We start from the raw sequence: 5,313 nt of genomic DNA, 5'->3' as shown, positions 1-5,313 counted from the left end.
CACACACACACACACACACACACAGTACCTGATTTTCATATATCATTAAAAGTGAACTTCATGAGTTGAGATTGTTTGGTGGACAAAAAGCTTACTACACCAATATCAGGAGTGGTGTTCAGCTCCTCACACCCATGTGGAATGTCCCAAATGTGTGGTCTTCCTGGAATTCTAGTGCTGGGGAGGTGAAGGCAGGGGATCCCTGGAGAAATCTGGCTGGCTGGACTAGCTGAAGCTTCACTGGAAAAGGCGGATCAGCAACTGCTGGGTTCAAGCGACAGACCCTGACTCACTCAATCTAAGGTGGGGAGCAGTCCAGAAGGACGCTTACTGTCACCCTCTGGCCTCCACATCCATGCATACACGTGCATGCACATCTGTACATGAACACATGCAACATGAACGTATCACACACAGAAAGACAAAAATCACCTCTGAGTCCTGATTGTCGCCTTAGCTGACCTTTTAGTTGTCTCTGTATCCGTTGCAGTACAGGGGCGTGGATTAGGTCTCACAAGCATTGAGACGTTAGCTTGTGTTTGAGGTGGGTTAGACGCCTTTCTACTCCCCTGTCCTCCTAAAGCCTCCGCCCCCTTTTATTTCTAACCAATCACTGTACTTCTTGCTAGTCTAGGGTCAAGCTTCCCATTTCAGCATGGCTGCCTGGGTTCACCACGCCCTGTCAATTGCTTGAGTCCTTCTTTGCAGAAGGAATGGGGGTGGAGGGTGGCCAGCCAGAGCTAAGTTCCTCCATATCGAAACAGGGACAAAGGGACCTGCAGCTATTCTCTGTGATGAGCATTTTATATGTGTTATTTAATGGGAGCTGGTGGTGTAGCTCAGTTGGTAGAGTGCTTGCCTAGAACACACGAAAGCTTGGGTTTGACCCTCAGCATCACATAAATGAGGCAGGAGGTCACTCTAGAACTCTGCAGGTGGAGGAGGAAGATGAGAAGTTCAAGGTCATCCTCAACTGCATATGGGTTTGAGGCCAACCGGGGCACATGAGACCCCGCGTGATGAGTTGACGCTCTCCTAAACGCTGCTGTGTGAGAATTAATTGCTGCAATACTCTCGAGCCACTCACCGAGGGGGCTGACGCTATTAGCTGAATGGTCATGGTGATTATAGCACCAAGCATAGAGCCACCTCCTCTTGGACATGGCTGAATGCCAAGGAGAGGAGAACACTCAGAAACACGGGCGAGGTAATTCATCCCGCAGTGCTTTGTGATGTCACCGTTACAAGAAAACTCCGAGAAAGCAAAGGCTTGCCCACAGCGCTCCAGCCAGTGATTTGAATTCAGAATCCCAGGGTACAAGTTACCTTTGGAGCCTCTCTCCTAACTTCTGGGGGAGCATCGTGGAAACAGGGGTTTCGAATCCTGTTCTCTCAGGCTTTCAAGCTCTCACCAAGCGCTATCCTCCAGCCAAGGAGAGCTTGTATGGGGACTTTCGTACACAAACCAGGGTGGGCTGAAGAGGGTCCCCTGACTCCTCCATGGTGGTGGATTTCCTAGGCCATTTCTATACCTTAGGAAGTTGTTTAAAGAGGAAAAAATGTTGGTCTTCCGCTGGCTTCTCACACAGCTCCTGCTTAGCCTCTCAGGACAAAGCTTTGGGGGTCATTGTTACGGTGCCATAGTCTGGGCTTTAGTGGGCCATGGAGGACTTTAGGGGATACACAGGTCAGCTTTCTCCCTACCTGCTTCCCACCAACCCACTGTGGACAGTGGCACCAAACAGCAGGTCCTATTCCCTGAGCCAGCAATGCCTGGCTGGCCTGGCTCACCCGTATCAAATGAGCCGTGTTTATCTCTCAGCCTCCCCTGGCAGAGGGTGGAACCCAGGCCCAGCTGGGGTGCTGGCTAGAGCCAGTCCAACTCTCCAAGGAGTGAATAATGTCTTTCTTCCTCAGTCCCCTCCCCCCCACGAGGGAGGATGGATTGCAACACCGTGACCACCTTAGGTCTCAGTCAGTTGCTGAAGAAACCGTGCCCTACCTTCCTCAGGGCAGTCCTAAAGCCTTGGGCTTCTGTGCCAGCTGGCATGCCTTCCCTTCCCTGCCTGTTCAGAGTGTGAGGACAGGAGCCACTCAGTCAGGGCTCCTCCCTGCCACCAACACGCCTGGCAGAAGCTGGGTCTGTGGGGGGCCTGGCAGGAGGCCTTTGGTGTCCACATACTCCACCCTACCATGCCCTCTAAGGTGCCTGGAGCGCTCTCTTCCTTTAGGGAGGTGCGTGCCCAAGGCCATGTGAACCCAGGAGGGGAGGAGACTGCCAAGCACAGCCGTCCTGGTTTCAGTGACCTTGGCAGCAGCAGGAGCTCCCGTACAAGGCTGTTGGAGAAGTAATCACTCCTGAAGCTGCCAACACACAGGGTGATGTCCAGAAACATCTTACCTTCTCTGAGCCTCAGTTTCTCTATTTGGAAGATACTCAGGGGCAGGCTCTGGTCTCCAGAGATTTTCTGCATAGTATATGAATACATGATTGCCAGTTCTACGGTTCTAGGTTTCTAAGATTCACTATTGGGAGTTGCATGTTTGTAAAAGGCTACATTTCATTATACCATGAAGCTTTTAACCAGCTTGTTTGATGCTGTGGTCATGAGGTGGATGGATTATTTAACACTTCTTTGAGATTCTGATGGCTACATCCATCCCAGGGACTTGGGCCCTCCAAGGTGTATTAGGATGAAGTCCTGGGAGCCACTGGGGCCAAGCCTGAGTACCACAGAGAAGGAGGCAGTGTACTCTTCCCATCTCCCTCCCTTGTCCTCCACGGCCTTCTGCCTCCTTAATGGGCCCTAGCCTAGCGCCCTAGCCCAGTCTTCTCTCACCCATCACCATCTTGTCCCACCCAGTTCTAGCTGTCTGTCTATGTCTGTGTATCTATCGATGTATCTGTCTATCTGTTTATCTGTGTATCTATGTATCTGTCTATGTATGTATGTATATATGTATGTATGTATGTATGTATGTATGTATGTATGTATGTATGTATGTGTCTGTCTGTCTGTCTGTCTGTCTGTCTGTCTGTCTGTCTGTCTGTCTGTCTGTCTGTCTATCAGCACCTCTGTAGTCCTAGTGGCCAGGGCTTAACTCATAGACTTAATTTTACTTGAAGCCCAAGTTGAGTGAAGCTACTTAAGCATCCCAGGACCAAGTCCACATATGTTCAGTGGGATTTGTAATATACAGTGTCTTGGAGTTAATCTAGAATTAAGTCAGCTCCTATACACACCATGCTTAGCGTCTGACACAGGTTACAATATATGTTCATTTAAGTAGTGCCTAAGACCAGACTGACAAAAACCGGAACTGGGTGCTGACTCTACACTTCCTCAACAGTCTGTCTCTCGTGCTATTTATTTTCAGAGTTCTCAGGGCCTCCTCCAGCAACTCCTAGCCATGAATATCATAATTCCCCAGAGGTCATATCTCCAAAGTGTCCTTGTTCACGGAGCTCCTAGCTTCTAGCTTCACTCACAAGCCAGTCCTGCCTCCCTTAATATCACCAGCACCTATCTGGACCTCAGCTTGGGATGCAGAGTGGCAGATGAGCTGAGAGTGGCTCAGAAGGTTGGGCAGAGACCTGGAAGGCAGGGGTAAGAGTGGGGGAGCCCTGGTTGGGGAAGGGGGGCGGGAGCTCACGATGATGCCTTGCAGTCAAGAGGGCAAAGGCCAGCTGTGGAAAGCATTAACTGGGGTTGCAGCGTCACTGTGGGCCATGGGAGTTGAAAGCTGACTGGAGGCCCATTGGGCAAGGGATCAGGGAAGTGCAATGGCTCTCACCCTGGTGAGTTAGTGCCACAGCAAATCTAGGGCTGGACCTAAAGGGAAGCAAAGGTACAGATGGAAGAAGCATGTGTGTAGGTTTCATGGGCAGGCTGTAAGGCAGGCTGGGTGAGATATGGGGCAGAGAACCCAGAGGCGCAATCCAGGAGAAGATGGCACTGGTTTGGGTGGTAGCTCAAAGCTCTCTGCGAGGCAGAGTGCAGGCATAGCAGCCTGTGCCGCTGGCAGCATGGAAGTTAGCAGAGTGACAGAAAGTGACCACAGTGGTTGCAGCTCCTGGCAGGGACCAGAAAATTACATATCAGTGATGGCAGGGCACTTGGCACCACATGCAGTGAGTGTCATTATCATTAGTAACAGGGAAGAAACTTCCTGCAGTTCACTCATCTGTGGAGCTTCGGCTGCTCAAGTCTTCCACCCAGCAGGCCTGGAGCCTGACTTGCAAAGAAGACAAACGGATATGGGACATAGTGGTGTGTGTGTGTGTGTGTGTATATGTGTATGTGTATGTGTGTGTGTGTGTGTGTGTGTGTGTGTGTGTGTATGTGTATGTGTCTGTGTGTGTCTGTGTTTATGTGTGTCTCTCTGTGTCTGTGTCTGTCTGTGTATCTGAGTGTGTGTGTCTGTGTGTGTGTCTGTGTGTGTCTCTCTGTGAGTGTCTCTGTGTCTGTCTGTGTATCTGAGTGTGTGTGTCTGTATATGTGTGTCTCTGTGTATGTCTGCGTGTGTATGAGGGAGGGGAAAGGGAGAGAAGACAAGAAACACCAGGTAGGATTTTGGAAGTGTTAACAAGGAGCAAGAAGGGGAGTGGCTTGACAGGCATCAGGAGCCACCTGCAAAGGCACAGAGATGGAGTGACTGTGACTAGAACGGAGAGGACCTTGAGAGGGGGTCAGAGGTCACAGGAAGCGCCCACATCCATAGGCCACACCTGGACTCCTTACTTTGACAGACTGGACATACTTGGAGTTAGTTTATCTGGTCTCAATTCAGGGTGGCAATATTTGCCAGAAAGACCCCAGATAGTCCCTGATCACCCCCTCAGGCTGTCCCTGAGCTGGCTCCCAGATACGTTTTCAATCACTACTGTTTGCAGTGACCCTGCTTTCAAGATCACCCCTCTTGCGTGCATCTCACTCATCACACTTCAAGGTCTTCTCACTAATGTCTCCTCCACCTGAAGCACACTGCCAGGGGGGCCGGCCCTTCCCCCACTTTTCCAAAGACAGTTTCCATGCCACCATTTCCACAAAGCCACCCCAGCCCTGTAGGTCCCTGGCTTCACCTTCAGGACTGAGTTAAGCTTGGTCACAACACTGTCTGAATTCATAACAATTAGAAACACTGGTTGAGTGGATTTGTCTTCAATACCAGACTGTGTGAGAAGAAGGAACAGATGTTGAACCTCTGCCTGGTTCAGAGCCTGCATAGAGTTAGTGCTTCATGAGTGACCCAGTGGATGGATGGATGAAGTTAACACACACACACACACACACACACACACACACACACACA

The 5,313-nt window shown here is 50.6% G+C and overlaps 1 protein-coding gene across 2 annotated transcripts in view; it reads right to left on the bottom strand.

Annotated features, from left to right (window-relative positions):
- Positions 1-5,313, bottom strand: part of Chrdl2 (chordin like 2) — a 28,781-nt gene that overhangs the window by 18,615 nt on the left and 4,853 nt on the right. The gene's annotated exons all lie outside the window — the stretch shown is intronic.

Source organism: Mus pahari, chromosome 1, assembly GCF_900095145.1.
Source record: "Mus pahari chromosome 1, PAHARI_EIJ_v1.1, whole genome shotgun sequence".
NCBI lineage: Eukaryota > Metazoa > Chordata > Mammalia > Rodentia > Muridae > Mus > Mus pahari.
Note: the sequence above shows the minus strand (reverse complement) of the source record. Positions and strands in the feature narration are given on the sequence as shown.